Genomic DNA, 16,796 nt, shown 5'->3' with positions numbered 1-16,796 from the left:
CCTGTGAGAATGCATTCAGACATTTCTTGTCCGCTACAGAAACTAACCACGTCTTTATATCTCCCTCCCTTCTGTCGCGTCTAGGTGAGTATTTGATAAGAGCAAGGGGTTCCAAGTTTGTGCTAAATCAAAACAGATAGTTGAGCTGGGAAAACAATAAGTGTTTCTTAATTTCCAGCGCCTCCTCGTAGCACCGCTTTCCGACTCTACAGGATTTCAAAACCGAAAGCAACGGGTAGCGCCGCGGCGCTCTCGCTTCGATGTTTCGGTTTCGTAACGCGCGCGCGCGCTCGCTCCACGTTTGCACCGTCGTTCACGGAGCGGCGCCAGCGTCGCAGTCGCGAGTTGCCGTCCCGTGGCGGCTCCTCGCGGTCGATCGTCGAACCACGCGTCGCCGCGCCGGGTTCTCGTTCCGAGCCAGGGCGCAGCAGCTCGCGGCTGGTCCGTCTCGCTGCAGCAGACCGCGGCGCGCCTATTCCCTGACTAGGCCTTTCACTCCACTCCGAGCGTTCGTAGCCGCAGTCATATCGTCGTCTTCGTGGTGAAGCCGTCCTCCTTGTAGTGGTGGTGTGTCTTCTCCGCAGTGTTTCTCCATACACGGATTACCTGTACCACTGCGAGGTGGGGGCGCGCGTTACGTTGCTGCAACTTCTAGCCGTGTGTCGTGGTGCGTGGTGGAGGTTCCTGTGATCGTTTCCCCCTCTCTGGAGCGTTTGTGTTTTGGGAGAGGGGCGGCAAAACCATCAGTGCGTGCGTGCGGGTGTGTGCTTCCCGCCGCGACGTGAGAGGCCATCATCCTTCCCTCTCCCTCGCTGTGAGAAGAAAGAAGCAGACGATGCGGATGTAGGAATTGGGCGGCGAGCCAGCCAGCCCTTGTGGATTATTGATCACGCCTGGCGCTGCCGCGTTCGTCGGTGGCCGCCAACGGGTGAGTTGTGCGGGCCGCCGCCGCTGCCGCAGTCACTGCTGCTGCTGCTGCTTCCTCGGTCGAGGAAGGGTCGAAACCGTGTCGGCTCATGCGATGGATGGGTTTGGGTAAAGAGCCACTGTGTCGCATGTTTGTTTGCCTTTGCCTTACCGGGGCTAGCTCGATTATCGAGCACGCTGCTGCGGCGTCCGCTGTGTCATCGTTAAACGAGGTCAAATGCATCGAAAGGTTCGGCTTTGGGAGTCTACAACCCTCTCTGAAAAGTGACTCCTTTCGAACGTCACGACGAGAAAACTAAGCCAAGTGGCCGTCCGTAGAGCCGCTTATTCTAGCGCTGCGTAGTCGCGAACGTCGTCGCGTAACCACAAGTACTTACTCATCACGTCGTGATTAGCAGGGATTGTTAGCTAATAGACGCCAGTATGTTTACGTTGAAACACTCTGTGAGCAGACGGATTCTTTATCGTGGTTACACGAAAACTGATAAGTTGAGCACAGGCGGTTCGGTGTCGACCGAAGGATACACCAGTTTTTCTTAAGTAGTCTAGAGGTTAAACTTATAGGTTCCTGGAGTAGCATAGTAGAGGCGCAGCGCTTCGCAACAATCGCTACGCGAAAGTTCTGTCGAACGTTCTTGATGCCGTGTTCTAAACCGCTCACCACCGTAAGCGTGTTTATATGCGTTCGTGAAAGCTTTATTGCTGCTAATATTTCTAAGAGAGAGAGAACGAAATGGGAGGGTGTTAACCGGAAAATAATTATCCGGTTTGCTACCCTGCGCTGGGGAAGGGGCAAGAGGAGACAGAAAAGGAAGAGAAGAATGAGAGAGGCAGGGAGGGAGGTAAGTAGAAACGCGCACACACACAAACACACAAGTTTCGTAATCGTTCAACGAGCTACCCTGTAAGCAGCAGCTATCTGTTGGTGCGAACAGTGCAGCTGCCTGCATAGCTCAGATAACAGCCGGTGACGGAACGTCAAACTGAGGTGACCGTATTTTGCAGAACGTATACGGACGGGCGGACCGAGAGTTGCTTTGAGAGATGGTGCAACGTGTACTGACGACTAGCTCGACTTCAGTGGGCAAACAGAAGAAGCGTTCTTTGCACATACGCGCTGGAAGTGTCAGGCGGCTGCGCGAAACCAGAGCCTCGGTGTATGTATACACGGGACTCGTTTCTTAAGTGCTTGCTCACGTTTCACCAAGCGATCCTTCGTCTTGTCCTCGTTGGCATGACCGCTCACTAGAGGACGCGATCCACAAAAGCCAGGCTTAGCAGCGCATCCCACGCAGCGGTATCTCCGTGTCTTCCTTTCCATCACCGGCACTGCGACAGCTGTCAAGGGGAACGCGACGAAAAATGTTCACCCAGCTTAGCTCGGCACAGTGAACGAATGCCTCCATGGAAATGCTCGGGCTTTGCACGGCCTCGTGACTCAAAGAGAAAAATACTCTAGCGACTTGGCACGAGGCATGCGGCCAGTCTAAACTCGTACTTGACGCATGTATGTCTTGTTGCAAGATTAGCAGTCGGTTGGCAGCCACGACTTCTTAAGTTTCCGCCCCCTTCTGGCCCCTGTACCTGCGCATGTTTAGGCAGATGCGTTTTCCTTTACGTCGCTGGTTGACAAAGATGCGATTGTTCTGTGACCCGAGGCGGTGGTTTAGCGGTTACGGTGCTCGACCGCTGACTGGAAGGTCGAGGGGTCGAATCCCGGCCGCATTTCGATGGAGGCGAAATGCCAGAGGTCCATGTAGTACGTGTATACCTAGATTTAGGTGCACATTAAAGAACCCCAGGTGGTCGAAATTTCCGCAGCCTTCCACTACGGCGTCCCTCATAATCATATCGTGGTTTTTGGACTTCATAAACTCCGAGAATTATTGAAGATGCCATTGTTCAGTGCACTTTTCGGAGTTAATTATAGGTAGAGGAGAGGTGCGCGCGCTGCGGATGGAAGGGACAATGTGGCTTCGATTGACTGATTGATGAACGTCTATAGTAGCCGAAATTAAGCCAAAGGGTATTTAATTGACGTCGGTTCTGATTGCGACGGAATGCTGCCTTTGCGAAGCTTCGTTCTTCCACCCAGGCCGGCGCGGCATGTCTGCAAAAATATCAAGGGCAGACGGCGCGAGCACTTTTTTCTGTCTGCTCTTTCTATCGTTCTTTTTTACTTCTTCGCGCTGTACACACCGCCGTAAACACTGAGCGCACAAGATCGCAGCCATGTTCCCATTGTGTACCTGTGGTATTGTACACCCTTCCCGCTGCCCAAGAGCGCCGCACCCATTACATTTATTTGGAACACGTGCAGCGTCGCGACTCTCCGTATAGAGTGAGTGACTTGTTTTAGTGGGTGTGTGCCGACTGCGTGGGAGCGGGTGGTTTATTTATTGTGTCGACCTTGCCATCTGTGTGGTGTCATGTGCGGGCATTCCAGACGTTGTGTGTAGTAAGGTTGCAGAACGAAGTGCCACCTAGTTAATCTCTTACCCTCCCCCACTTTCTCGCTAATCATTTTAAATAGACACTGAAGATATGCTTATACTCACAAAGCGTGCTATTGGTTTTTTGAGCACAAAGTGAAGACCGAACTCCCATTTCTCGAAGTCCGCACCAAAAAGCCAATGTTGCTCGTGACGTCGTGGCGAGGTGACCGAAAAACTACTGCAAGGCGGTGTCGCCACCCGTATTTCGCTACTACGTCTTTCCTGGCCTATCTATAGCCTCATACATTGAAGGGCGAGAATTGTTTTACTGATGTTGTGAAAAGATACTTCACTTTGATATTGCTCATCCTAGATCTCTAGTTAGCGTTTCCGTAAAGAATGACGCTAACTCTCTCTTTCTTTCTCACTTTCTCTCTCCTTGCTGAATCATATATTGTTGTGAAACGCAGCATAACCTGCACGGTGCTTGTTCATAGAATCTTCGACGCTTTTGTTCTTCGCGAAGCAGCCTTGATTTGCCACGTGTATTACTCCTTTAAAAAGGCTCGCGAACTTCCTTTGGAGATCATTATGCCCTCGTCGGAGAGTCGTGCGACCCAAGAGAGAGCTCACGTGGTAATTTACGCGGCAAATCGCGACTTACCGACAAGGGTACAACACGTGCTCTCTCTCTATTTCTGTCATAGAGTGTGGCTGCCCATAGTGTTTGCTTTCTGTTGCTACACTGACCTCCCACCTGCCTATATATAGCTTAGTGTAGACAATGTTACGTAAGACACACTGGCGATGCCATTACTTTTGCGCATCGCGACGTGAACTAATACGGTAATGAAAAGTCGAATGCACCAAATCAACCGTTTACATATGCGTCTACCGTATCACTGTTCGTTCAGTTGTTAGAGATACAAAACGGCAAGGTTAACAGCCATATAGGCGCGTGAAAGGTTCCCCATCAGAGGGGGGTTTCATGGCAGCGCCCCTCCCCCCTACTAAGTCAAAGTATAAGCCAGATTTTGTCCCCCCCCTCCTCCTAGATGACCGGGGGAGGGGGCTCCCCCCCCCCTCCCACCCTTCTCTATGCGCACACCTATGTTAACAGCTTAATATCGGTGGCACCGAGACCCGTCCGTAAAATAGTCGATACACACTTCCGTCCGGGCCGCACGCGTATATTTCTCCGCAGTCGGCCGTGCCTGAGCGCGTTCGCATGTAGTCGTATACCGTCTTTCGTCTTCGTTCTCCCGACGACGTTGGCGCGCGCGTTTGTGTACCGCACGCGCGAATGAGTTTGTCGCGCTTTGTTGCACGTCGGCGGGTTTCCGTTGGGTTTGCGGGCCGAGGGCTCTACAGCGTGACGACGACGGCGTCCCCCCACGGGGCAGGTGTCAGACAGCCGTCGCGCCACGTTGCGTGCGCACGCGTGCGCGGCTTGTTTTGCGGCGATTGCGTCGTATTGCTTGGGGCGGACCGAGTTTTTGCGGTTTTGCGTTCTATACTAGATTGACTGTATAGACCACCTGCCGCGGTGTTCTAGTAGTGGTTATGGTGCTCGACTGCTGTACCGAAGTTCGCGAGATTGTATCCCGGTTGCGGCGGCCGCATTTCCATGGAGGCAAAATGCCAGAGGCCCGCGTGCTTAAATTGAGGTGCACGTTAAAGAAATAAGAATCTTGACTAGTTGTCACCTGTCCGCGCTGCGGCCATCAGAGGGGGTCTGATGGTTTGGTTACCTCACTGCTGATCGCGAGCAAGCGCTCTTGAACACTATCGCGACGGGCTCCAGTGCGCAGGAACTCGTTGCTTGGAAGCGTTGCTCGCCTCCTCGATTGTTTCGTCCAGATGCTGGGCGCCTCCGCGATCTGAGCAGGGTTATAGGGAGCTTATATGTACGCACACGCCTTACGCAGGCGCGCATACGATAGGCATCCTAAGCAGGGTGCGTCAACATGTATCTACGCCGAAGAGATAAAGTCGAATCATACTATAGTACTGCCAGGACCGACTTCGTTCAAACATGGTCTGGTCACGCTGCATGCGTCCTGTGTGCGCCCGCATTCCGGTTCGACACGCTAGCGTGCGTTTGTCTTAACGCGGCGGCATGTAGACACCGCTCCGGGCCGTTGCGGTTGATTGTTACGCCCGCTTGGAATGGAAGGAAAAAAAAAAAGAAGCCTGGCCTAACCGTTGCATCACATTTGGGACTCTGGACATCGATGTCATCGTGTATCTCGCTCAAAAATGAACACTGGTCAGCGTCTGCCTAGGAAAGATAAAACAGCGCATACAAGACAGAAAACACACAGAAAGGCGAACCGATGTTCTGTCTTTTTTGCGCTGTTTTAGTTTTCCTAGTCCAACTCCAACTCGCCGAAGCATCCGTTTTAGCTGAGTGTCTGCCGTTTCTTGTTTTGTTTTGTGTCTAAGTTGTTGAAACTCAACCAGGTGCTTCTCGCGCGTAAAATCATGCCATACATTAGCAAGTGTCATTTATATACTCGTGTCCGGGGACCATATAAAGGCCACGAGACAGAAACCACTTATAGAGATCTCGGGATGTGGAAAGACGAGCCCCACCGCCTGAGAACAGATAATTAAACAAGTTCCGCCGGTGTACTTACGCAATTTCTCCGCAAAATTTGCCAGCGCGCGCCTATATTTAACCTCAAGATTGATCCCGCCAGATTGAATCACCAAGTGCGAAGGTTGGGAAACATAAAACGCGTTAATTTGTTATTAAAATTGGGTCTCGTGAAGCTGAGAGCCTGGCGTCATCGGCAGTATGATGACGTCAAGCCGTAAAGGAATACTTGATGGCGATGTGAAACAGTATACGGTTACAAGGCTTGCTCGTAAAGATGTTAATGTTATACTCTTGCTTGCTATTCTATCTGTGCTCGCGCGTGCGGCAGACGTTCGGCGAGAGCAAAAGCGGATCTCACCAGGGCAGGATGACGTCATATTGCATCGCGAAAACGAACCTGTCTCTTGGGTATATGCGCGTATTACTGCAATTTATCTATGATGGCCTGACGCTTTTTCAACATTAAGCAATGTGCTGCTGAACGTCGTCTTGATTATATAACGTAATATCGCAGTTTGCCTAACCTGCTTTAGTCACTACAGATTGGGGACGTAGCGGGGGGGAGGGGGAGGTGCTGTGTCAGTGTCAACACCCCCGGCCCCTTCAGATGCTTTCTGAGCGCTGCAGAGCCCCTCTCCCCCTCCTTCCCACTCTTATGTATGGGAACGAAGCAACTAACCCTCCGGCTTTTTACTAAGAAGTTATTTGTTTGACCGCAGCCTTTTCTTCTATTAATTTTTTTTTTTGCCGGTGTTGTATCACACTCCCCTAAAAATATTTCTGGCTACGCCACTGCTGTAGATGGCTCTCCAAGTTTTAGTTTGGTATATATACATATATAATAGTTTTTGAAGGGTCCGACTCCCAAACTATTTCCGAAACCTCAACTTACTCGCCACAAACTGCTCCGGAATTAAAAAAAAAGGGGGGGGGGGGTGTTCATGTCGACTACAGCCCAGCACAAAGGTCGAAGGATAGAGTTCTCTTTCGAATAGAATACCGTTAATGAGACCTACGGTCTCATTAATATTGTGTCTAACAAAGAAAAACGAACCCTTAAAAGTCTTCTTTTTTCCTTCTTTCGAATACCATGTCGCATATGTCCATTTCAATATGCAAGCGCGTTTAGTACAGACGCTGTTGCTTTATTATTATTATTTTTTTCCAATAGGCCGCTTGGGGCACCAACAGCATGCTGACGATACATAGTCTCGGGAGCATTGATGCCGACCTTTTACGCGGCATTTCAGTTTCATAAGGTCACCACTGCGTGCTCCCGCATTTTTTTTTTAATCGCGGTCAAATTAGCATTTACGTGCGAAAGGCGCTCGTCGGGCGGACGTCACTATGCAAATGAGCCCCCTCGGCAACTCATCGAAATGCGTCTTTCGCTTTCTTTTCCTGTTCTCTATCTAGATTTCATAAAAAGTTCATTGAAGTGTAGCGTTCGCCTTTCGCACACTTGTTATTTGCTCGCTGGGTACCGTGATCTCTGCTTTCTTTGAATTAAGAAAGTGTAAAGAGGCTGTGAACAGCAGCAGCAGCAGCAGCACCCACGTTATAGAGAGGCTCGCAATGGCGGGGGTGCACTGCTCATGAATTACACCCGTATTCAGCACATTTGAATGAAATCGATTGCTTTCTAAAGTAACAGTTTGGTTGACTCTTCGCAGATTATTTATTTACGTATTAAAACAAAAATTAAAGTGATGAATGAGGAGTTGGCGTTACTAGTACGGCACTGGCCACTCCTCGTCGCTTGCCACTAAACCAAGCATACACAAAATATGGCATACATCATGACAGCAGATACAGTCTAGCAGTACATGAATCAGAAAGTTTAGTGCATGTGTTGAGCTCCGTCCCGTGTCCTTTCTTGTGTTTGTCCTGCTTTGCGCCTTAATAATCAATCATGTGTTGAGGTAAGGTAGATAATGTACACATGTACACATACAAGCACAAAATGTTTCGAATGTACTTTAATGCATTGGAAACACATTGAAACGCGCAATTTATTATTGAATTTTATGAGTGGACCATTAAGTTCCTGTCTCTGTTCAGAGCTGCAGGCGTGCAAAGTAGCGGTCTTCCCAGCTCAATGTATGTTCGAATTATTCATAAATTGAGCATCACTACGCGTTTGAAAGCAATACTAACGTGATTCACGCATTTACGTCAATGCCTCGATTTGGTCACTCGAGTTTCTTTAAAACGCCTGTTTCCGGGAAGATCTATATTTCATGTCGTATGCATAATTAGTCCTTTTGAAAGCTCTTTACTTGACGCAGATAACACGACTGCGATGTCCGCTGCTAGTCGTTCATATTCTGGTTGTGAATTCGATTGAAAGTTGTCTAATATACGCAGTTAAAGCCCTACGGCGGAAGTGAGAGTGAGGCTTGGTAGAACTGAAATGCAAATTTACATTAACACCCCCCCCCCCTACACACACGTACAAACCATTAAACCATTACAAACCATTAAACAAAGAAACAAAGTCTGAATGTGTGAATATTATCTGCGGAGTCAGTGGTCTCCTGCTTTAGCTGGAGCGTGCCCGGTAAATGTTGCATGAATGTTCAGGCGGATGTCTGAATAGGTAATGACTGACTGACTATAGGAGGATCCAACGGCAGTTGCGCATGAATTTGGATTCCAGCTTTTCTTTTTTTCATGTGTGTGTTGCTTGTGGAACGTTAAATTCGTTTGCTCACTTCGCAGCCGCCAGATCTGTACTACGTGCTTGTTGCGCATGCGCAATGTATCGTGTCGCAGCTGTGAGGACTGCGGTACTTGAGTGGAGTTCTCACCGAGCTGCTCTACAACATAAAATTCAGGTCGTAAATGCCCGTTTTTGAACGGTCAAGGGATATGATGAACAAAATGACGTAGGTAACTCCTTTCTCCTGAATTTCGTCGCTCGCGTTCCTTATACCCATTAAGTGTTCGAGCAATGGGCTGAAGAAATTCAATTGGGGACAGGGCAGAAGGTTAATTTGGACGTTGCTTTGCCTACAACCTATAATTAGCGCTGTTTCGGCGAACATGGACATTGCCCAGAGGGCTACGGTTGTGCGCACGCGCATACGAATCCGTCGTCCTCTGGAGTTCTGTCGAAGCGAGAGTATATAGCAGCTAGAATTTCATCACAGTATTCTCAGTACCTTCACCAGTGGACACTTTATTATCGACGTGGCATTTCTTCTCTAGCTGTGTTTGTTTTCGGTCGTCGCTCAATCACGGTCTCTTACGAAATTCGCCGGCATTTCGTGACGTATTCTCCCTCGCATCGCAGCATATAAGTTGACACGCGAAGCTTGCGACATCCTCAGATGCGATTCCGGGGAAACATGTTTATGCGCAACTAGAAAGAGCTAGAACTTGGTTTTGTTCTTTTGTTTTCGCCTGTCTGTCTTAGGTGCCTGTGTTTTGTCGGTTTCATTTCTATTTATTGTTATTTCCTTCGCGCTGTCTGTGAAGACGTAGATGTATGGACTCGCCCAACTAGGTACTGTACTTCGACATCCTCCCCTATTCCAAGGTTGTGCACGCTCCATTTGAAGAAGGAACGTCCGAGTGCAATTCAGCGCTGCGCCCGTGCGCTTAAATTTACTCCCCGTCGAATCCTTACGTAGTATATATTCTGTGTACGATAGCAATAGCAGCAGGGGCGGCGACTACGGCTGCAATCGGGCCGGGTCGCTTGGACTCTCCCGGGAGGGCTACAACGCGCTCCTCGAATTGAGCCGTTACGGGCTATCGAACGAAGAACAGCGGGTGGGTTTGTTGCACTCCAGGGGCGGCTCCTCCCGCCGAAGGCATTCGCGGACAAGTGTGCGGCACTCCTCGTTTGGCCGACCATCTGCTCCCGCACCGCATGGAAGCGTTGAGAGGGAGGGAGGGGGGAGGGGGGATTGCGGGTAGATAGGATCCTTGAAATTGGCTCCGTGGTCGTCCTATCGGAAAGAGACCGCCGCTTTTGCCTTTCCCGACCGATATAGTGGACTCCCGCGGAGTAGTGTGGTTGCCCGCTGACTGACAAGCCGACGCACCCTGGCTTTGCATGCTTGCTACCCGTTTTCTCTGTATGTACGTGCTCCTATGCGCACTCTGCGGGCGTCCTACCGCTTTTCGGTAGCCCTGTCTGATCTCCTGTACAAGGCGTGGTGGCGGCGCGTGCTGAGCACGCAGTGTGTGGTCAGTGCAGCTAAAGACAACGTATCAGTACAGTTGAAGACAATGTAACGAGTGACACCTGGTTGCCGTGCCTCGCAGTGTCGGTGGCTCAGTTAGTTCGAAAGGAAGGGCATTACCGGACATTGTGGTTCTTCTCGGTCCGAACTTCAACCAATTGTTTCGATGTGCCTGTGTAGATGTGGTTATGCACGCATATGTCGGTTAGATCGTTTAAATAAGCACTACGAAGTCCTTGTTCTTATAGTCACTTGTCTTCGACAGTAGAGAGAGAGAGAGAGAGAGAGAGAGAGAGGGGGGGGTCACATTGGAACAAGTCTATTGATTGCCGTGACGAACCGGTGGGGGTGCTGTCCTAACTTGAAGGATTAATTGCTTGGTGGCTGTTGGGATCTCATAGTTCCTCAGCTGGGCTTGGCACTGTCGAAATGCAAATAAGACGTCTTCTTTCTTATTTTGTTGTTAAGCCCCAGTTCACCTGAACAGCTCAGGCTGGACGAGTGTTGTTTCACAGCTGTGAAAAGCACATCTTAATTTTTTTTTCTAGCTCTTATTTGTACTTTTGTGGAACAATGTTCCCGATACCTTTAAAGTTTAGGCCGTGCGTGAGAACAAGTCAGGTCGTTGATAGGGAAGGCCATCTCGAAAGGCCGAATACTTATGTTTGGCTTCTTCTTTCGACCTCGAAATAGTTCAGAATCTCTTTTTTATAAGTGCCAGCGCCGGGAAGAGGCTTTCAAGCCATTCAGCAAGCACCGCCATTTATATTCACGCTATAGACGCCTCGTCAAAGCCGTATACGCATCAGCGCACAAACTTCTTTAATTTCGTTACTCTTCTCTTTTGCTATGCATCCTTTTAGAGAGCAGCTGACACGATCGGATGCCTCGCGCCTCGTTATGGTTGAACAAAAACGTCCGTTGGCAGAAAGCTGCCTCGGCAATGCCAGACCCTCGCGCTTCCTTGCATGTTTGTCATCCGCCGTCCCTTGTTGCGTCTCTCGAATACTCGTATAGTCAGAACCACACTTGTCTATAGCGGCAAGCCGCCGCTTTCTTGCAAAACTATGCAGAGGCCGATGCCGTAATGGTGCCAAACGTAGCCATTAAGACGGGAATAAACAGCGCTAATAAACACGGGACGGTGATAGAACGACACACCGCCCCTGTCTGTCGTTCTGTCACCGCCGTGTTTGTTCCCGTCTTAACGGGGCCATGACACAGTCGCCCAAAGATTTGTGGTTTCCAGCGAAAACTAGAAGTAGAGGGTCTATTAGCCTGTACAGATTTCAAAAGTGGGCCGTAAAAGAATATTTCAGTGCGAAACAAGATGTCGCCGGCTGTAAACGCCGCCCACCGCCATTTTGCCGTGCCGCGTGTGACGTCATGTGCAGCACGGAACGGAGCCATCCTCCTCTGCCAGAGTTTCAGTCGCTGCAAATCGTTCAATTTCAGTGCCAAGCTGAAGAAAGCTAACATATCTTGTTATAACGTGCAGCTGACCGACCACGGAACAATATCGTTCGCCACAATGCAGACGCTTGTCCAGCTAGCAGCTTGTTACGTCACGGCTCGCGAGTGCACCAGTGTTGCCTGACTCTCGGGCCACTCGCGTGTTTATACAAATATTCGATTATAAACTAAGTGCTCGACCAAATGCGCTAAAATTTCGCCAGCTTATTTGGGAATGCCCAAGGATTCATCCACATAACACAGATGATCGAAAATTGGGTGTCATGGCCCCTTTAATGATGTATACCAACCAGCCCAGTTAGGTCCACTCAAACATCGTCCTGCGGCGTGCTAGGTCTTTGCGCTAATTCAGGCATGAACGGAAGTTTGTAGCTGGCAGCTGCGGACGGCGACAGACCGCTCTAGACAAGTGTGATTAAGACTGTATACGCACACAGCATCTACCCGTGTACGCCCTGCAGCCTTTGGCACACAGCTATGATCCGTCGCTCGCGTGCGTACGACACGTATTTCTCTCTCGCGGCGTCTTTCGCTATGTATCTCTACACCCCGTTGCGCGCCTAAACGCCCGCAATTATTTTGTCGAGCGGCGCGGCATGCAGTGGCCGCATTTTGTACTATGTACTCGCGAATGACCTCTTGTCGTACACGCAGCTGTTCGTGGTCGTGTCAGGGGTGTCGCAACCCCCGGCGCTGATATTTCTCTCTCTCTCTCTCTCTCTCCTTTTTTTTTGATTGTTTAGTTGTTCAACGCTTGGCACCTGCGTGCGTGCTCAGCAGGTGTTCGAATGGTAATAATAAAAATAAAACAAAAGGGGGGGGGGGGCGGTTGACGCCTGGTGAAACGCATTCGTCGAGTAGATTTATTCAAGCGCTCTTTGGCCTCTTTCGGTCGTTTTCTCTTTGAAGAGCGCGCGCACTTTCGTGATGCCAATACCTTTTGAGCGGCTTCTAAAAATAGTTTACGAGGCACGTACGCACGCGTGGGTCCTGTGTATAAAACCACACATACTTTAAGAATTCCGTGACTCGTAAAAGACGTCAATCGCCACGCGTTGTTTCCTTGTGGGAGTATAGCGTACCCTGCCGGCGTAAAGCAATATCTATGCGCCTATTCACAGTGGCAACGTGGTCTTCTCACCTAAGGAACACCAGGGGGTGAGTCAGGGCACCTTTGGTGGGGAAACACGGCGTTTGTTATAGCCTGATAAGCGACGAGCGAAATAAAAGTGCTTATCGTGGGAAGCCTAGAGAAGAAGCGTGTGGTCTTGCGGCCCCGGCCATCGTGTAGGATATGTAACATGCAGTGTTACGCCCGATCTTGTAATGTCCACTCACAGTTAATTCTGCATCGAGTAACATGGAACAAGTTGCCCACTTTCATTTCCAGCAGTGTATAGAGCGCGTTCGGGAAGTAACAATGGAATTGAATTCGATTTAGAGCTTAGTAAGTAGTAATGAATTAATCGTCGAATATATGAACTCTTTCTAGGAGAATCTTATCTGTGCTGCACTGTAGTCGCAATTTTGAGTTTTCTGTTAGTTATGCGCGTTCATGTCAGCATCTCGAGCCGTCAAGCTCAGTGTGCATAGCTTGTTGTGAAACATTGGGTGTAACTGTACTGTTAAATGGACGTTGCAGAATGACGATAAATCTGTAGTGTCAATTCCGTGTCGCAAACAGCGACACCGATGAAAGTAGCGCACTTTGAGTGTAATCTGTTGGTTGACACTAACTCTCTGTCATATCATTGCTTGATACGTATATGTTTTTAATTAACGAGAAAATCGAGCCATTCGGTTCGCTTTATTGGGACGGTCTTGTTGATAATTAAACGTATGCGAGTAACCAGTTAAGTTCGCCAGCGCGCCCTCTGCGCTGTAGGTGTATGTCGCGCGTTTCGCTCGGGCTATGCGTTCGAATCCCAGTGGCGTCAAAGTTGTATGTAATTCAAGTTCGTCTTGGTTGTTTTTATTAAAGATACGCAGAATACCACGAACGTAATCCTCATATTCATAAGCGATCTTGTAGTTCATTTATGGAAGACAAAAGACCCCCCCCCCCCTTCCAGGCATTGTATTGTATACAAGAGGGCAAATGATTCAAAGGACAACAAATGAAAGGTTACCCCTGATGGTATAATTTCCTAACGCATAAGTGTCATCCGAGCTCAGCGGGGAAGCGTAATTTCTTCTGAAGGCAATGGAAAGGAAGAAGGAAAGGGTGTGTGACTTTTGTTGTTTACTTGCAAAGAAATGCTTTACATTAAAATGTGACCGCGTTATTTACTGGGAAACTGTATATACTTTATATACTTTAGATAGATCGTTCTTTACCTTGCCATTTCGGTTTCGCCAATGACGTTTCTCGTCGCCGTCGTGTTTATGCTCGCGGGAAACGCTGCAGCATTTAATTGGCGTCAGTCGCGAGGAATATGGCATTATCAAGTAGTGTGGGAAAGGGTAATAAAATAAAAAGGGTTGGGAGGGAGGTAGCTCTTCTTGGAATCGTGGCCGTTTTGCTTTTCTCTCTCTCTCGTTGCATGTTGATCTCTGAGCCTGCCTTGAAAACTAAATTTAACCGTGGCGCCGTTTTCCGGGTGCTTGTGTGTAGTTTGCGTTCTTCCTTGCTGTTTCTGGTGCACGCACGCACGGAGGTTTTTTGGGATTCGGCGTGGGCCTGAATGCTTTATGTTCCGTGTCCTCTTCACTCTGTATAGGAAGTGAAGGAGGTCAGGCGCACTTTATTTATCGCGAAGCCCACGCGTGTTTGCGCGTTCAGCCGGGAATTGTTGGCACTAATAGTGAGTCGCTATGCGGGGAGCTTTATTTTTGCGTGGACCAGACTATTTCAAGCTGTGCATGCAACTCCGGCAGCATCACTTCCTTATTTTTGTTATTCGTCGTCTTGCTGGGCGCGTTTTCTTTACTTCAGTATGGCTGTTCATCGCAAGTAACGTCTGAAAAAGAAACAAGCTTGCGAATGAGCACATCTATGCCTCATGGCTTCGTAAGGTCGAAAGCGAAGAATTTGGACGCTTCAGGCCAGCTGAGGCTTGCAACGCGGACAGACGCTGACGTGAAAACGCTCCGTGAAGTGTGTAGCTCGTGAGACCGCAGTTACGCCTTGTTGCTTTCGATTTGATGTTTACACTTTTTATTGCGTTCTTCGCGAGGCGTTCATTTTTCTTTTTCTTTTTTTTCGACGTGTCGTGTTTACGTAGCGTAAGGCAGAGGTATTTGTATGTGTGCGTCTATATGCACGTACAAAATGCAAAATTTCGGGGGTTGGCATTGAACACCAAACCACCTCCCTGGCTACGTTGTATATCCTTCTCGTGGTATATCCTTCAATGTTCGCACATGTGCACACTTTCTGAGCGGACCCATTCTGCTGCAATTCGTCTAGAAGATGCCCTCGTCTCTTTTTCTTGACCTGCTAACCCTCGCGTTTGCTTTCTTTAGCCTAGCCTGTTCACGCCGTTCCTTTCTTCCTTCTCTCCCGCTACTTGATGAACAAGGCAAAAGGGCAAGGTAGTGGGAGGGGACGTCCAAGAAGAACGCCAGCCTGTGCGTGTGCCCGCGCGCATGTTGGCATCTCGCAACAGCGGCGGCTGCTGCAGCCTTCGGCAACGCGCCGTCGTCAGACCGGTGCCTACCGCCTGCTCTCGTTCCGGGGCGTGATTTATCGCCCGAGATCTCGGCCCGACCGCGTTCCCCTCGCGACCTCACACCACCCCAAGAGCCTGCACACCCATCCTTTTGCTAGAGTGTATCCATGCTCCTTATACTCCGTGGCTTGTCGACGGCGTGGATGGAGCCCGGGAGAGAAACGGGAGCACAACCATTGTTTGTTGTTTTCTCGCTCTCAACATTTTGCTTTTTTCCGCGATCCCCGTTTTCTTCTCTGCTCACTAGTTGAGGCGGGCTTTTCTCGGTTACACTGTGAAACAAACGGCGCTGAAAGAAGGTCTGTACAAAAAAAGAATACAGGAATTGCTCACCGACGCACACCGCTCTCGCTACTGTGACCTTGACTCCTTAGGCGAGTGAGTAAAAAAGAGACGCCAACCAACTTTTTTTTTGTCATTATCTTCTCTCTGTTTCACAGAGGTGGCGCTTGTGTCTTGTAAGGCAGGGGATTTTACTTGCTATTGGGGCTGGCGCACGCACACACACGCACGCATGCACACGCCAGCGACCCGATGCTTCGTTTGTTGTTTTACTCTTTGGTTGCTACGCAGCATAATGTATCAGCGAAATGAAATATAAGCATCCCGTTCCGTTTTGAGGCTGATACCGCGAAAGATATACTTGCAGAATGTGTTGTGCACTTGCCATCGTTCACGTATAGTCTTCAGGTTGATCAGTTTTCAAGTTTGCGCATCTACGCTTTCCCCCTTGTTGTTCTCGCCTGCGGCGTAAGTTATTAAAGGCCAACTCCGGCGATTTTTCGAGGTTGATGGATCTCAATGAAATTCGCTGGGTACGTTCCTTTGCACGTTTCCGTCATTTATGCCAAATTACAGGCTTGAGACATGCGCAGATTGTTTGCAAATGAATTTTAAAGATTGTCTGCAAACTCCCTCCTGGCTTCCCACAATTATTGGCAACATTGCGTCTGTGACGTCTGTATTGGTAAGGCAGCGGAAGTGACGCAGCCGAGGGCACCGCTAACTTCGGCGCTTCGGCCGCTACAGCGAGCGTCTGCTGTGCACAAGGCGACAGACAGCGTTGGTTTGGCCGGCGCTTCGCTGGTCGTCCCGACTGTCACAGTTTTCATACTCCGCGCCGGCGTGACCGGCCTGCCCTGCACGACTTCCGGTTCATTCGTAACAACGTGTACGTCATACGTAGACAGTACACTTGGTTGGGTTTCGGTTTCGGTGTTGCACTTTTTTGCTTATTTAAAATTATTCTCCAATTTGCCGAGTATTCCTGCTATCGGGCCCGCAACAGGAGCGCCTCAGGAACATAAAAGCACCATTACTTTGACATGGCCAAAAAATCGCCGGAGTTGGCCTTTAAGACTTGTTAATGGAAGCTTGGGTCTCGGGATGCGGAACAACCCTTGCGTGATTATACGGAAGTGGGCCGAGGGCAACGGAAGAATATAGTATGGGAAGGAAGAGGGATGGGGGGGGGGGGGGTGGAGTTGCGGCTGGG

The 16,796-nt window shown here is 49.5% G+C and overlaps 1 protein-coding gene across 5 annotated transcripts in view; it reads left to right on the top strand.

The window, feature by feature from the left end:
* Positions 1 to 16,796, top strand: part of LOC119390009 (autism susceptibility gene 2 protein homolog) — a 441,549-nt gene that overhangs the window by 219,088 nt on the left and 205,665 nt on the right. The window contains exon 1 of one of the 5 annotated variants that reach the window (XM_037657512.2): positions 783 to 928. The exons of the other annotated variants lie outside the window; for them this stretch is intronic. The gene's annotated coding sequence lies outside the window, so the exon portion shown is untranslated. Of the gene's footprint in view, positions 1 to 782; positions 929 to 16,796 lie in introns of those variants that run through there. 5 annotated transcript variants of the gene reach the window in all.

This window comes from Rhipicephalus sanguineus, chromosome 4 (genome assembly GCF_013339695.2).
Source record: "Rhipicephalus sanguineus isolate Rsan-2018 chromosome 4, BIME_Rsan_1.4, whole genome shotgun sequence".
Lineage (NCBI taxonomy): Eukaryota > Metazoa > Arthropoda > Arachnida > Ixodida > Ixodidae > Rhipicephalus > Rhipicephalus sanguineus.
The sequence above is the reverse complement of the archived record's forward strand: the minus strand, read 5'-3'. Positions and strand labels throughout refer to the sequence as shown.